Below are 17,767 nucleotides of genomic sequence, written 5' to 3'. Positions count from 1 at the left end.
CTCTCCTTATCTTAACAGCTTCGCCTGAACTGATGATCATGACCCAGTCATGATCCCGGTGCTAGCCTGAGTAGATTCTTTCAGAGAATCGTACCCAACAACCATCGTGTTTCTCAGTGCTGCTCCTTATGTGAACAACCCTGCAGAGAGAGACCCTGCCAGACATTCTGGGCCTCCACGTCTGCCCTGATCTGCACTCCAGAGGCTGGCCTCCCACCAGGCTCCTTGTGTATGGCTAAGCAGAACATTCTCCCTCTGCCCTCTCCCTGGTGGCCTCAGCTTGGCAGTGCCTGCTGCCTTTCCCTTCCTAGTGAACAGTCCTGCCAGGCAGGCCCTTTCCTGTGGCTGGACACTCTTGACAGCTCCCACCAAGATCTCCCTCCTCTTGTACCTTCAGCCCCACAGATGGTAAGGGCTTCTTGCAGTGACTGGTCCCTTATTTTTCTCCATTCCCTGATAGTTTCCTTAACTTTGCCCACCCTCTGGACGGAGCAGCTTTCACTCTCTTCAAATGCCCCCTTTCGAGTGTGTATTTTCCTTCCTTTGGCACAGGACTGATATAGAGGATAAGCAAACCTTCTCTTTAAAATCCAAGACCAGTACTTATATGCATATAAACAAAAGGACAATACTAATAGTTACCTTAAAATAGGTGATTCAGGCATATTTGACAGAAGTTACCCATTAGTTTCCACTCCCCTCTGGTCTCACAGCATTTGGGGCTTTTCTTGAGGACTTGTCACTCCCTACCTTGCTTTGAAGTTACTCGCAGTAGAAGATAATCTCACCACCTCCACCCTAAACAGCATAAAAATGGGAAAGCTACACTTCTTCAGTTTCCCTCAAGTCACCTGAGCAGCTCTCTCCAACCCAAAGAAGCGTAATTTCTTTAAGAGCCAGTGTGCTTCTACAACAGATGTGCTCTACCCAAACTGGAAGGATGGATTGTTGATTGTGGAAATTCTCTACCGATGGAGAGTGATGGCGAGAGAGGAGCAGAGCCCCAACCAAAGCCTCCAGGAGGGACAGCCCAGGAAGAAGCAGCTATGAGGGCGTACAAACCTGCCTGCTAGCCGAGCCCTGGACCAGCGTCTGAGGATCTGCAGCGCAGTGACCACCTCAAATGCCCTATGCAAATGCAGGTCCCTGGCCTCCCTAGACCCACTGAACTGGAATTTCTGGGGGCAGGACTGGAAATCTGCATTTTTGCCAGCCCTCAAGGAGATAGCTCTGCCCTCTAGAGCTAAGAACCACAGCCCACACACGGGCAGCTCTGAATGGAATCTTGCAGGCAAGGAAGGGAGGCATGCATCTTCCATAGAATCAGACCACTTATTTAGCTGAAATACTGTGTGTTCAGATTTTATTGACTTTCCAAGTTTGTTCTCACAATGTACAGAAAAATGAAAGCATTTTTCAAAAGGACTGCTTCTGGAAGACAGAATACAACGTTTGCTGTTAAAAGATTCAAATTCTCATTCAAACTGACTTCCATGTGCTGGTGCAGACGCAATTTCTCTAGTCTTTATACCAACCCTTTCCTGCGAATGCATCCACCACACGCATATGCACACGAGCACGGGTGCAGACCACACAATACCCTGTTATCAATCTCACAGCGATGTTTGGCCAAAGGCCTATTGGTAAGAACTTCTAGACACTATTATGACTTACTGAGACACAGAGGATTAATCAAGGAGGCAGCTTTGTGAACCTACACAAAACGCCACCTTTTCTGAACAGCCACAAAGGCAATGTTTCACTGATCCGCACAGAGGCAGGTATTAACCTGTGGGGCGACCGCTTTCATAGAACTGGCACCCCTCAGCAGAAGCCTAATATCTCTGCCATTGTGCTGTCCTGGGCCTACCTAGATCAGTGCCATTTATCTGGCTGTATTTGCAAGGTCCCAGCCGAGGGATGCTAAATCTGATACTTGAAATCTGCCGTCCCCCGTGGCAGCCAGGAGCCTGCAGCGCAGTGCTGACACCCCGCCAGCCCACCCCAAATCTGCCTGTGAGGCAAGGAACTCTTGAACTAGGGGAGGCTGGGGGAGAGCGCAAGCAGGATCTTGATCATTCCTCCTTGTCCCCTCGCTCTCCTGCCTCCTCTTCTCCTCCGAAATCTTAACCTTCTCGGGGGCCAGCTGAAGTGAGTCAGGAGGGCTTGGCAGCGCAGGGGATGGAGGGGTGTTTGCATTCCTCCTTCCCTCCTGCTCTCCCACCTCAGGCTTTGGCGCCATTTATAAAATGTTTTATATACCGACTCGCTCCAGGCAGAGTTTGAAGGCAGAAGCTCATACCAATTAGAGCTCCATAAAAGGGGAGTGCGCTGACCTGAGAGAAAGTATCCCTACCACCGCTGGAAGGCTTCCAACAGGATTTTAAAAAATTTTTTTGGTGAGGAAGATTGGCCCTGGGCTAACATCCATGCCTTGCCTCCTCTACTTTATATTGGACGCCGCCACAGCATGGCTTGATAAGTGGTGCATAGGTCCCTGCCGGGGATCCGAACCTGCGGACCACAGGCCGCCGAAGCAGAGCACACGAACTTAACCACTATGCCAGCGGGCCAGCCCCTCAAGCAGGATTTTTGACAAGGGATTTCCACTTCGTGTTCAAGGTTGGATTAGACACCCTTCCAGGTTCTCTGCTATTTTAAAATTCTGTGATTCCATAGTCTTATTCCCAGTTTAATTAGGTGATAATAGAGTGAATTTTGCATTTTCCTTGAGTGTTTTCCCACTTTGAAAATTTCCTGATATTCCTCTCCGTGTTGAGGAAGATACAAGTTATAAGACGTTTCTCACTTAAGTTCTCCTTTAAAGGGAACAGTCCCAGTTTGGAAAGGATAAACCATTTTTATCTGTTGGCCGAAGATAAAGAGGTGACCACAGATCTGCCGTGTGAGGGCGGGGGGGGGGGGGCAGCTGAGAAAGTCAAGGAAGAAAGCAAGAACGTTCTGGGCTGAAGCTGCTGATATGGGAGCAGAATAGCCACACAATTGCTCCCTTATCACAATAGCTGACCTCTGACCATAAATAATTTAGGGACAAGATTCCCAACCATACACTATAAGCCAAAGCAAGAAAATAAGAAATCCTCTTCTTTCTCCCCAGAGGTCACTCATTGCCTTTCTCAAGAAGATAATGCTTGTTTTCTTTTGCTTCCTTGATGGTTAAGTTTTGCCATGCTGCTTGCACATTTATTTCATCCAAAGCATCCCTGGTGTCGACAATCACCCCTTCCAGCCTGCCACATGGAACTAAGAACACATACACACAAGACTCCATTTTTCACCAAGGGCATCCTCCAGAAAGGAATTGCTCTCTAGCTAGTCAAAGAAAGGTCCAGAGATTATCAGAAGAATCAGGAGAGGCAATGAATAATGCAAAGGAATTCTATGCCCCCGGTTCTTTTCCTCCCCACTCATTTGTATCCAGTGTGGCCATTCCTTATACGCCAAAACTGTGTAATCTAAGCTAACCTCCATCTGTTGTAAGGTTGGACCACCATTACTGTTCGCCAAGGTTAGCAAACCTTAACCTAGACGTAGGATTATTTTCTCAGTTCTGGATGAACATGCTTGTTATATGATCTTGGGTAAGTCATTTACCTTTCTCTGCTTTGATCTTCTACCATCTGTAAAATATAATAAATTTTCCCTTCTCCATATTTTATGATTAAGGAAAAATAACAAAAGATTTGATAATGATAGACATAAATGATTCAGACAATAGTGCCAGTACTACCAGGAAATCCCACAGTGTCGACATGTAATTTCTATGCAGGATACCAATAAAATATGTTTTTAAATCATTTTGACAATCAGTCCACAAAGTAATAGGATTTTGATTTTTTTTCTTTTTTGGGCAGATTAAATATCTCATCTAGAATAAGTGTTATATACGTAAGGAATCAACACAATGCCATATAGGGACTCAAAACACATGCTATTTTCTTGCTCCTTCTTTACCGTCTTCTCATCCATTCATTTGTTCATTTAAAAAAATATTTATTGAGTGACTACCGTTTCCCAGCAAGTATGTTAGGCCTCACATCCTGTAACTATATCTATGTGCCCGGAGACAGGACAACTTTACTTGGACTATGTGGTTATTTCAAATTTTCTATTGATTTCGCTTCTATTTAGCCAGATGGTAATGAATAGATTCTACTGATAATTACGTTCAGTATAAGTTAGAAACCCTTTTGTTTCCCTGTGTATCTCTTAACTTCTCATGCATTATGTCTCATTACTTTATTCCTAGCATTTAGCCCAGTGCCTGATGCAAAATAGACTCACATAAGTATTAGCTGAAATATAAATAATAACCATAATGCTAAATGACAACCATCTTTCCGCTATGTGTGGCCTGAAGCAAGTCACTTGACCTGATGTTTTCGTCATTCATAAAATGATACAGAGAGACAAGGTTGGTGGTTCCCCACCAGTTGGGTCAACACTGAAGTTATTGTAAAGATCTGAAAATCTCTATATATTCTAAGCCTTATGGAAAGACTGAATACATTATTTGTCACACACGCACACACACACACACGTATAATAACGGTTTCACATGTATGTAGATTTTTGTGCCTAAGAAAACCAGTATCATTTAAAAGCACTATTGAATTCGTAATAGCTTTTAGTCATTATATATTTTCTTTTTAAAAAATATTTTACTTTATCTTTATTCCTTTTGTATAAGGTTGTCCTAATTTTACTCTTTTAAGATGATTGTTTTTGTGTGTATGATAAGAACACTTAACATAAGATCTACCCTCTCAGCCAATTTTTAAGTATATAATGAAGTTTTGTTAACTATAGGCTCTGTGCTGCTCCACAGATGTCTCTAGGACTCACTCATCTTGTATAACTGAAACTTTGTACCCTTTGACTAATACCCCCCCACTTCCACCTCCCCCCTACCCCTGGCAACCACCATTCTACTCTCTGCTTCTCTGAGTTTGACTATTTTATATTCATCATAGAAGTGGTATCAGGTGGTATTTGTCCTTCTGTGGCTGGCTTATTTCATTTAGCATAATGTCCTCTAGGTTCATCCATGTTGTCACAAATGGCAGGATTTCCTTCTTTTTTTAAGGCTGAATAATATTCCATTGCATGTATATACCACATTTTCTTTATCCATTAATGTGTGGGTGGACATTTAGATTGCTTCCACGTCTTGGCTATTGTGAATATTGCTGTAGTAAACATGGGAGTGCAGATATCTCTTGATTCAGAATTGAGATGCTGATTTCAGTTCCTCTGGACATATACCCAGAAGTGGGATTGCTGGATCATATACTAATTCTATTTTTAGTTTGTTTTGAGAAATCTCCACCCTATTTTCCATAGTGGCTATACCAATTTACAGTCCCACCACAAGTGTACAAGGGTTCTCTTTTCTCCACATCCTCACCAAAAATTTTTATCTTTTTTTCCTTAAATAGCCATCCTTTGGTGCCATTCTTTAGAAAAATGTTCATTCACTTCCTCTGCCCATTTTTTAACCAAATTTTTTTGATGCTATTGAGTTGTAGGTGTTTCTTATATATATTGGATATTAACCCTTTATCAGATATATTGTTTGCAAATATTTTCTCCTATTCTGTAGGCTGCCTTTTCATTCTGTTGATTGTTTCCTTCACTGTGCAGAAGGTTTTTAGTTTGATATAATTCCACTTATTTATTTTTGCTTTTGATGCACATACAAAAAATACAATTACAATTCTGACACTTTAAAAGACCTTCCTGCTCCAGTAGGGCATCCCTGGATTAGAGGATCTTTAAGGTTCCATCTAGCACAGATATCTGTGGTTCTAATTGGACAAAAAGCAGAAAGTATTCCTCAAGTGCTTACTTCAGCCATAGACACAGCAAACAACCAAGCGAAAAGTGGAAAATGTAACCAATTAAGTTCATAAGTAGGTAATGTTAGCATTTTCTTTTTTTACTAAAACTACTGACATGACTTGCTGTTTTGTCATGTCATTGCACCTGTACTACACTGACGTGGCCCTGTTCTCCAGAGTAAGTTCTGTACAGAATGGCCAGACCATATCCTATTAACCAGCAGTAGCTGTTAACTCTCAGTTAATCATACCCACACTCATACTCATATCCATACCCATACCCATACCCATAGTGTAAAGGCAATAAATGTTTTTTGGGATGAGGCTGGTAGGGACATCTGCTTCATGTTCAATAGAGGTTGACAGTGGGTGGGGAAATAATGGGCATCTCTTCTAAACCACTTTGCTCCTCATGTACAGAGGGAATACACAGACCAAGGGTACAATGCTCATGTGTTAAAGGGAGGGTGTCCTCCCTTGTCCTTGAATTACATACATATCAATATATGTGAGCAAAGTCAATGGCACTGCAGATGGGAGATGTCGAGTGAACAGAGGGATGGTGGACTACGAACTCATTTAGGATGGACTCCAGGCTGCCAAAACACTTGGGTTACATCCAATGGGATGAGTCCATTTCCACTGGCTTACTATTCTAGTTAATGAGAAGATGCACTAAAATACAGTGCCTTCATTAGAAGAACGAGAAAAATATCAAGTAGAATTCCTCTTAAATTAATATTAAGGACCTTTACCTCAGAGGGAGAGAGACATTTTGATGTTGACATCTATAGGAATTGCAAATGGAATACCAACTCTTGATGCCATGTGGTTGTCTCTAAAAACTTTTCCTCCACCTTGGGCTGTGGACTGAGCCACCTTTGCACACTATGCCAATGGTACATTCACTTCATCAAGAAAGCTATTCCAGAACATTCCATTTACTCTATTATTCTTATTTGTCTTTATAACCTAATGTTTGGCCCTATAAGTAGCACTCTCATTGATTCCAATGAGAAATCTAGTAAGAGACTTAATGGAAAATGAGGAAGGAAGGTACTACCATCTCTAATTCACTGAGAGTCAAGAAAAGGGGATTTTAGGACAGGCCAAATTCCTGAAGAGAGAGAGAAATGAAGAGCTGGATACCAGTGCCATGCATATTTGATACTTTTCTTGATAATTTTAACTCTAACTCTGGAAAAGAAAAACTCCTAGTTTAAAAATATCAAACACCATATCATAATATTATACAATTTGTATTATTCAAAAACAGGAAAATACAGGTTCAAGGTACTGTCCTTTTGTATCACTATTGAAAAGGTTATTATTCACTGAAGATAGAGCAGCAGTACTCTAGTAAAGGCTCTTTCAAGTTATTCAGAAATACTGAGAACTTCACCAATAGCAATTGCTATTTTTTGTCATTGAATGCAACTCTTTCATGAAGCCTGTTGAATACTCCAGATGTTTTTAGCCACAGTATAATGTGCTTTAGTCTCACTGACTCAGTGTAGCCAGGAATGTTGACATAGTCGCCCATGCTCCTCACTAAGGATTTCTGGCTCTCCACTCTCTGGGGAAATGTTAGGAGGACGTGAGTTGGTCCCCTGTGTTGAATGGAGCCATGTGTCCATTTTAAATAATACACATTGTATGATGTTCCGGTCAACGAGTTGTGAGTGGGAGAGATGTGCCACCTCTGCCAAGCATCTTATATATGAACAAAATCCACCTTCGGGTTTTTGTGTAAATCCACAATGACTATTCATTACCAGTTGAAAATGAATAGCGGGAAGTGTAACCAATTAACTGGTTAATGCATTTTGTCGGGCTGATAAGTGAGGGTGGTAGCATGTATTGTAGATGAGTGTCAGAAGTGTGCACAGCCACAAGGGCATAGCATTCCAGCAGGTACTGGGAGACCCAGCTCACTGCCTTCAAGCTCTATGCAATTCAGCTCAATCTACTTGAAAAATAATCACTGAATGTTTACTATGAGCAACACATTACAACATGCATAATGAAGGACTGTACAATATGGTGAAGAAGAGAGTTATACAAGTTACACATATACGATAAGATGATTTGAAAAAAAAAGTGGTTAGATTCACAAAAGGCTTAAAGGGAAAAATGCATTCAAGGATATCTCCACTGTGCCTCCAGGGGAAGCTTTTCCCAGCAGAGGAGGGGCAGGGCTCAGTCTAGTGCTGCCTGCGGCCGCCCAGGTGAGTGTGTCTGCTTCGGGTGCTCAGCACTGGGTGGCACATTTGCCTGCAGATCTAAACCCCATCCCCCAGTGTAGCCTTTATCAGTAAAATGTTGATAATTTGATCTCCTCGGCCTTACCGCTCAGTCTGTGTCTCCATTACTCCAGAATCGAGGCAGGGAATGGGCACTGTGGACTGGCCTCCTCAAATACAGCCAGAGAATGGTCTAACGGAGAAGCCCAGTCTTACGCTGCGCTTGGAAGGAAGGAAGAAACACGGTTTGGAAGTGAGGACGGTGGGAAGCGCTCCAGGGTGCAGCACTGCTGCACAAAATCAGGGACCGATATTCTTATCTGTATATATCTTAAATTCTCTAACGTGCTTTCACACACATGATAAAATGTGTAATTTCATTAACATGTATAATTTCTCAGAGGGTCAGTGTAAGGACGGTTGCCCTCTCCTAGGGACACGGGAGAACCAGTGAAGGAGACAGACACAGGCTCTGTAATGGGGAAGAAGGACAGAAGGCAAGTGATGAGTATATAAAATATTTTTAGATACTAGTGAGTACCATGAATAAACATGAAGGAGGGTAAGGGGATGGAGAAGATTTGGGCTGGCTCTTTTGGACAGGTGCCAAGGGAATCCTGGTCTGTGAAGAGGGTATTGGAGCAGGGTCCTAAGTGCAGGGGGGGAAAGAGCACCGAGGAGATGGGGGGCGGGAGAAGAGCAGCATTTCAGACAGAGGGGAGCGGCAGGTGTACAGACCCCCAGGGAAAACCAGTCTGGCTTCCTAGGAGGCCAGCACGGCCCAGAGGCAGAGGAGCGGGGAGCTGGGACAGAAGTGATAGTAGGCAGCAGCCGCAGGAGGGGGCCTTAAGAAAAGGCCAGCGAGAGCCAGGGCAGCGCCCAGAGAAAGTGAGTGATGAGAACATCTTGAAAATGAATCTGCTGCTGGGTGTACAGTGTCACCACCAACGCCGGGGAAACTGGCCAGAGGCCATCAAAATATCTCAGGTGCCAGATAATTAGAACCTAGCCTTAGGCAGTTACTGCAGGTGCCAAAATCTGAAAACTCATCATACTGAGGTCAAGTTGGCAGAGCCTGGAGACATATTAGACGACAAAGAGAGAGAAATGACAGACGATTCCGGGTCACTGAACTGATTTCACTGTCAGTGATGGCGTTTGAGACCCGTGGGACATGAGAGCGTCTAATAATGATCACTCCTACAGGAGATGCAGTCAGCAATGACAGTAACTAGCAAAAATAAATAAATAAATAAATATAAATTGTCCAAATAGTTATGTTTTTTTAAAGAAAAGAGTGTAGTCTAGATATGGGGAAAAATCAAAATAAAGGCAATAAAAAATAACTTTATCACAAAGCCACTAATCTCAAGATAAACTGCCAAAAGACGAATTTCATGCTTAGTAATGAAAACAAAATAAATACTTTTAACGAGCTGATATTGCAATACAATCATTTTGATTATGTGCCTTCAAACAATGAAAATGGAGATTCACATAGATTAATTTGTTAGAAAGAAGAAATATGGCATCTTTTGTCTTTTTCAGGGCCCCATGAGAGGCCAAGAAATTTGAGAACTGTCAGAAAGCCCAGAGAAGCACATTGTCCAAAATTAATGCTTGTTTGAAGAAAAAAATTACAAATGGCTTGTGCTGCTCAGTCAACTAAGAAAGCCAATCCCAAATCAAGCACCTTTAAAGTAAGATTGCTTAAAATAAGTATAGTTAAAGTAAAATTATTTCCTCAGTCTCAAAATGAGATTTCCAGTAGCCTTCTATTTTAAAAAATATTAAAAAACCACAAACGAAGAAACTTAATCTTACAGCTGCCCATTGTGTTGCATGTAGAATGATTCTTCACATTTAATATTTAGGTATTGTCTGGTTTTTAGAAAAAGCCAAATGGATTACAGGCTGAGAATCAGAAATCCTTCTTTTGAGTTCCCTCCTCTTTGCTCTAAGCCTCAATTACTTCTTAGTCCTTCCTATATGACTAAATAAAATTAAAGTAACTATCATAGGGATTATGACGCCTCGTCAGGCATCAATCACAGTTAATCCTTCTAGCAAATTATTTCAAGTCCTAGGCTCTATGCTAGGATCTATAATATTAGAATTCCTAAATTTACACACACACACACACACACAAACACTCTAGATTGATTGGTACATGGATGGATGGATGGATGCATGGATGGATGGATGCATGGATGGATGGATGAATGGATGGATAGACAGATAGATAGATGAATGGATAGATAGATCCCTTCATTGAGGACTTGTGGCCTAGGTCTGAGAGAGCAGTCAGTACACAGCCTTCAGCTGTCAGTCACTTCATGGATGTCCTCAGCAGCAGAGAACTTCCCCACTCAAAGTCATACCCCTTTCTGGGTGGTTCACCGTCTAATGACACAATCAATGTGAGGGCACAAAGACCTGCCCAACATAGCCCAACTTGGGACAACTCTGAAGGCCATTCTAATCCCAGAGCTCCGCATTAGGTCTCTGTCTTTGGGCCTGCGTTGCAGCCCAAATTCTCCCTCTCCTCCCTCCTGCTTCCTTCTCCTCACTTCCAGATATTGGTCCCAAGGATACTTCTTAATTAGCATCTCATATCTCAAACTCTGACTACAGTCCGCTTCCTGTACATGCAGACATATATACGTATATACATACATATGTGTGAGTGTACCTATATATTTTAAAAATCCCTCCCAAGTGTAAGCATGCTATCAGTCACTCAGCTGTTAGGACTGGCACTTCCATCAGTGCAACTTGCATCCCTATGCCACTGGAAGCTCTTGGAAGAAAAGGGAAAGACAGCCAAAATGGAACCAGGAAACCAGTGCCACTCTGCTCCTGCTGAATGTCCCTTTCTATTGCTTCTGCCTATCTCCAGGAGCCCTGGCTGGCAGCAGCTCCTGACAAGTCTCATGCTCTAACATGACTCAGTGGAGGGGGAGAGGAGTTGAGGCTAGGAAAGCTTTGGAAGTAGGCAAGGGGACTTCCCACACTGCCTTTCCTCCCTGACTCACGGCGTGTTCCCTGGTTGGCTCCATGTGGTAACACCAACTGTAAAAAGTGGTTAGTAGCTGGTGTAAGAATCATTCTCATCAATACTGAAGTAAAAACTGGTTTCCGAGGAAGGGATGCTTCTTACCCACGCAGCTTGGAGGTAGATCTATTTGGCAGATCCAGATGGCCATTCTAGACGCAGAGACGATCATCTCTGTCTGGGGTCAGCAAACATTGGCCCATGGACCACATCTGGCCTGTCACCTGTTTTTTTTATTGCTTATGAGCTAAGAATGTGTTTTAGGTTTTTCACTGGTTGAAAAGAATAAAAAGCATAATATTTCATGATATGTGAAAATTATATGAAATTTAAATTTCAGTATCCAGAAATAGTTTTATTGGAACACAGCCATGCTCATTCATTTACATATTGTCTATGGCCGCTTCTGCCCTACAATGGCAGAGGCAAGGAGTTGTGACAGATACGGCATGGCCCACAAAGCCAAACATGTATACTCTCCGGTCCTTTACAGAAAAAATTTACTGACTCCTGAGCTATATGATTTAGCTATATGATTTATAGGCATCTACTATACATTCTATTGACTGATATCCATGGGCAAAGTATCACACATCTGCTTACTGGTGAATGCCCCAATTTGGGTATTCACATAGACAGACTTGCTACATATACTCATCTCTATAAATATATAGCCTCTCACAAAACTCTAAGCACCTTTCATGGAAGTACACAAGGATTTATAGACCAAAATTCAGACTCAAACCTGGACTGTCTTTCTTCACACTCTTTAGGTCAAAATATCTGCATTAAAATATGGAAAAATCATATTTGTCAAATAAATAGGAGCCATTCTAATGTTCTAATGTTGAATAGACTTATGAAAGGACACATCTTCTAACATGCAAGCAATAGGGAAGTGTGCCAGCAATGATGATACCTGTTTTAGTGTAAAGAGTATTTTAGATCTGCCTCCAAACTAAGGTGGAAGATGTTTTCCCTAACAGTTCCAGAATTATAATTCATCCTTGGGAGTCAGTGGCTTTGACACAATAGCACTTATTCTTCAGAGGCCTGAAATCCTATGGTCCAAAATATCGGAAGATTAGAAATGAGATTTTCAATCCCAAAGGCCACTTTAAAGGTCAATTAAATACAAAAATGTCTAGGGTTCCCACAGGCACTGAAAATCATAAAAATCAATTTTGTTACAACATATCCAGGAAGCCACCTATCTGTCTCTCTAACAATTAATTTATTTATGTAGCATTTCTCAAAAGAGCACCCAGGGGCTTACGTTTCTTCTTATTTTTCAAAGCATATTGAACTTTATGGAGTCAGAGTTCACAAAGGAATGATAAATATTTTTTATTTTTTATATCATTTGTGAACACATAATCTGTTTTTATTCCATCAGTTGCTTATCTGAGAAGTTACGATGCCTTCTTTTCTGCTTATTCCAGTCTAAAAGCCTTTCACACTGTAATCTCACCTAACCTGTCCAGCATTATGTTCTATCACCCACCTGGTTGCATTTTTCTCACCCTCTTCCCTCACTATACACCAAAACATTAACTCCTCCCCCTACTCACCACCTGTTTTCATTAACTCCGTGTTCTTTGCATGCACTGTTCTTCCTACTCAGAATCCCCTTTTCTTTCTTCCTTTATTGACAAACACCTACTCATCCTTCTAGAACAATCCAAAAGTGAGAACTTGCCAACTGCCCCAGGCAGAAAGAAACATTCCTTCTTTCCATCTATTCATTTATTCCTTATTGAACAAATATTAGACATCTACTATTCACTCAAAAATAGACAAGAAAATGAGATATTTCTGCTTGGTTAATAAGAGCATTGAAGTATGAGCAAAGTGTTATGGATCAAAGAAGAAAAACATAGAAGAACGACACCTAAGTCAGACAAGAAGTAGGCCAGTGTAGAAAGTATCTTTAAGAGAAGGTGATGTAGAGTTAGGTCCGTGGAAGATAAGCACCATGCAGCCATCTGGACAAAGGATGGGAAGGGGAGAGGGTGTTCTGGGCCAAAGGCACAGCAGGTGAGAAATGGGCACCTCTGCAAAAGGTTAAGTCAATATGGCAGGAAGAAACATTTTCCTAGGGCCATTTTGTCATACTGTCAATAGAGTACTTAGAACTTCACGTTATCATTAAGTAATATGGACCTGAGATTTCTATTTTAGCTCTTCCTTTTATAACCTGTCAGATGTATGATTTCAATCTGGAAACATCTGGGGCTAGGCATTGTCCTGGAAAGGACTTTGGAAAAGCAATGTTCCATCATTCTTGCCTTATCATCTTGTGATACAGACCATAACTCAGCCCTCGAGAGCAACAAAATACTTTCCTTCTGAACAGTCCAAAGAGCTCTGGCTAAGATCTCACCCTCTTTATAAAATTCATTCAGACACTAAATGATAAACGTTACTCTGTTCCTCTTCCAAGTGAAGCAGAGTGAGTGACTCATCATCTGAATGGTACGTGGAACAGGTGAAATGGGTAGCAATCAAGAATGGGGATGGGGAATGTGTGTTTGAATTTAAAACAGAGTATTGTTATAACTTTCATGCTCACTAAACTCAATATATTGACTCTTTAAATGTGTTATCAAGTATATCTATAAAATAAGAGCTATTTCATAATAGTAATGCATCAATTCAGAATGAAAATGGTAATTAGTTACTTTGATATCTAAACTGTCCTGAAATTACGGAAGAGTTGTATATTTTGTTGCACCATTCCAGCTTATTAAATCTTTTAATTGACATTTGATTTCTCTTTTCCTGACTGTATCAAACCATCCAGGCCTTTCTATCTATAGCAGGACTTTTCAAAGCGGACTCGTATGGTTTGCCACATTTTGCTGACTTGAAATCAGAAGGAATATGGTGGATGATGCATTTTGAATTTGGTTAGACATGAATTAATGATATCCAAACAATCTGTAGAAATGATTAGGAAATCTTCATAAAATAAAACACCCTCTTTCAGGAGATGTTCTGTTGTCTCTGCATATGCAGATGTATCAGAATAACTGAAATATAATTTTTGATAGGACTTAGCCATGAGAAGCGACCATAGCTATCCATGTATCCAGAAGTAGCAGTGAGAAGGATCCTGAACATTCTGCTACTGACACAGGGAGCTCATTGCCCTGACAGAACTAAAATCTCCATTCAGATCTGGCCAGCCTACCTCACCTGAATGGTGTTTTTAAGACATGATTAAAAATGTTTACATAAATGGCATGGACTATACTACTATTAAAAATAATAACTAATATTCAACTTAATGCTTACTTCAATAAGTGCCAAGAAATTTGCTAAACATTGTGTATATATCATCTCATTTAATCATAACTATCCTATTAAGCACGAAGTATTATTACTCTATTTTACAGATGGGAAAACTGAGAACCAGACTTGTAAACTTCTTTGCCAAGTTTACACAGCCACTAAATAGCAGAGCGGTTATTTGAATTAAGGCAATCTGAAACTTGCTTTTAAACCAGTTTCCAATCCTTTGATAATTGTTACCTTCATTAAAGCCTGTCTTTTGTTTAGAAGGCATACCTAGACTTAGCACGTTGGAAATAGTGTTACATTCCAAAAACTCGTAAAAGATGGGAGTTAGGTTGTCTTGGGATTTATCACTGTGAAAACTATATGATTGGAACAGATGTGTGCAATGTCTCCTTAAAGAGAGACCAGCTCCATGGCTAGGAAAGCATAACCACTGGTGGCTTAACACAGCTGATGGGAGAGATAGGGGCTTAGTCAGAGGAAGCCAGACAAAGAAGGGGCCTAAAGCAAGCCTTAGTAGTGACCTCCCAACTCTTCAACCCATTCAGTCCAAGGGCTAAATGTGTCCTTGTGGAGGTAACTGCATAACACCTCTCTTTGCAAATACTTGGTCACCAACCAGCTTTCTATTTGTAATGTGGCTTCTTAACGTATTTTGTCTGTAGAGAGTACTGGATTGGACACAAGTTTGTGTGCTCTTGCCAATTTCTATCACAAATTGACAAATTCTGCTCTGCTTTATGTACAGCTTTATGAGCTGGGATCATATGTATTTGCATACTGAGGGATGAGTTGACTCTCCGTTGCACTAACCAAATCAGGTCTCTGAGGCTATAGGGCCAGGCCAGCCCCTGGAACATAGTGAGTTGACCTCCTCAAATTCATGCTTGGGGACTTCTTCAGAATGGGATAAAGGCAGGCCTGGCAACCCCAAGAGCTTCCCTTGTGTCTCCTATTCAAAACTCCTAAAGCCAAATCAAATCAAGTTGGAACTTTTATTCCAACACACTAGAATAGTTATCCTGAAGGTCAATGATTTTTAACAATTACTTTCCTATCATATTTCTAGAGTTTTTGCCTGAGGCTTACCACTCTTTAAATGAAAGATCATTTTGGTCAGGTACAAGTAACACGTAGATTGGCCAGCATAAAATCAAAGAACACTGGCTGTGTTGGAAACTTAAACACAGTGGTCAATTCTGGTCATACAGTCCTTCCAATGTGCTAACCCAGGAGGCCAGGACCAGGAAAGGTAGAAGAATAAAAACCACAGCAGGGCTTTTAACAACACCCTCCGTAGGATCTCCTTACCAGATTAACACACTCCAAGTTCCCAGCACAGCCAGACGCACCAGATGATGCTAACTTTTAAAGAAATATTTCACACCAAATAAATGCATGCTGCTCTGAACATGTTTATTTATTTATTTTTTGTGAGGAAGATCAGCCCTGAGCTAACATCCATGCTAATCCTCTTCTTTTTGCTGAGGAAGACCGGCTCTGAGCTAACATCTATTGCTAATCCTCCTCCTTTTTTTTTTTTTTCCCTCAAAGCCCCAGTAGATAGCTGTATGTCATAGTTGCACATCCTTCTAGTTGCTGTATATGGGACGCCGTCTCAGCATGGCCAGAGAAGCAGTGCATCGGTGCGCGCCCGGGATCTGAACCCGGGCCACCAGCAGCGGAGCGCACGCACTTAACCGCTAAGCCACGGGGCCGGCCCTGCTCTGAACATGTTAAGCACAAAATAATGCTTGGTGCCCTTCATGTTTCAAAAGCTTGACTTTTAAGAAATATTTGCCATACTTCCATGAAATTTTAAGGATGGTCTTTATTTGGTTGCAACAACCCAATAATATACATTTAATTCTTTCCTGGACTGTATCAGATTAATTCTTATCACTACCTTCTCACATAAGAGGCAGAAATATTTGTTTTTATAGAGAAAAAAAAGACATAAAGCAAGGATAACTTAACCATCCTTGACCAAGAGAATACACTGGAAGAGAGTAGAAATACTGAGCAGGACTGCAGGAGGTAAGAGAGAGTAGAAAGAGGCATTAGAGTAGAAGGTATGGGGCACATGTAGTCAAGAAATGAGACTCCCACAAAGTCAGATGGTTGGCACTGATAGTCACTTTAAGAAGATCTTGAAATTCCTGGACCTAGTAATTACACTCACTATCTTAGTCTCATTTTGCTGAAAATTCTGTGTTGGTGGACCCCACTATTGTTCAGGATAGCATCATGTACAAAAATCCATAGACTTTAAGCCTGAGAACCTCTCCTCTCTAGGTGATGGTTCTGATGTTTTGTTCTTTTCCCATCAGTAATCAACACAGATAATCAGGCGCATATTCCTGGGAGGTCAAGAAAATTCCTTTGGGCAGAGGCCAAAGGAGCGTGAATGCCATCACAGATTACAGAGAGGCATTTCTCTAAGTGTTCCTCTGCCAAATCCTACATGAAATAGTACTTCTGTATAATTACCCAGGCAATTATCATGCTTCATACATTCAGGTTAAAAATGGTGATTCTGATGAAAAGTAAGACAAGTTGTTGATGAAGAGAGTCTTGTAGGCCAGAGTCATTGTTGGCCAAATAGAAAACATATTGGTGGCGGCGGCTGCACTGCTTTGTTTATTTGATTATTTTTATTATCATTGGTTTCTGGTGACTCTGAAAAAGCAGTAATCTGAAATGAAATACTTTATCATGTGCTTGACACCGTGAAGAAAGAAAAAAACAAAATCAATAGCTTTGTTATCAGATTGCTCTCATCAGTGGCAAAGATAAGAGGAGCACAGACTAAACGTTTTCAATGAACAAAACAGTTTCATATAAAAAGAGAAAAAAGCAAAGGATAAGCCCAATGGAAATCATGTACTTTGCTGAGAATCATTCTCCATTGTTTTTATTTTTTTTATCTTCCCCACATTTATGGCATTTCATCTGAGGTAGGACAGAAAAATCTTTGGATCTTTTTGTTTCTTTTCTAATTCTTTGCAATAATTAGCGGTAACTCTTATAATACTTTATGTAAACCTCCATGATAGCGCTTTTAGCATTATAATTATTTGCTTCAGTGCCTGTCTCTCCCAAAAGACCCTGTGTGCTTGGAGGGCTGGGGCTGTCTTAATCATCTCTTCATCTCCAATTCCAGTTCCTAATACACAGCACACGTTCACTAACGTTCGTTACACAACACAACAACAGGTTGAAAACTCTGTTGTGTACAGGAGGGCCAAGCAAGTAACATAAATGAATGAAAGCCAGGTATGAGATGAGCGGTGGGGGGACTGTTACTC

At 41.2% G+C, this 17,767-nt stretch overlaps 1 protein-coding gene across 3 annotated transcripts in view; it reads right to left on the bottom strand.

Annotated features, from left to right (window-relative positions):
- The window catches only part of RGS7 (regulator of G protein signaling 7), a 514,737-nt gene that overhangs the window by 320,043 nt on the left and 176,927 nt on the right, over positions 1-17,767 (bottom strand). The window contains exon 1 of one of the 3 annotated variants that reach the window (XM_058533556.1): positions 8,211-8,295. The exons of the other annotated variants lie outside the window; for them this stretch is intronic. The gene's annotated coding sequence lies outside the window, so the exon portion shown is untranslated. Of the gene's footprint in view, positions 1-8,210; positions 8,296-17,767 lie in introns of those variants that run through there. 3 annotated transcript variants of the gene reach the window in all.

Source organism: Diceros bicornis, chromosome 38 (assembly GCF_020826845.1).
Source record: "Diceros bicornis minor isolate mBicDic1 chromosome 38, mDicBic1.mat.cur, whole genome shotgun sequence".
Lineage (NCBI taxonomy): Eukaryota > Metazoa > Chordata > Mammalia > Perissodactyla > Rhinocerotidae > Diceros > Diceros bicornis.
This window is presented reverse-complemented; position numbering and strand designations above follow the sequence as displayed.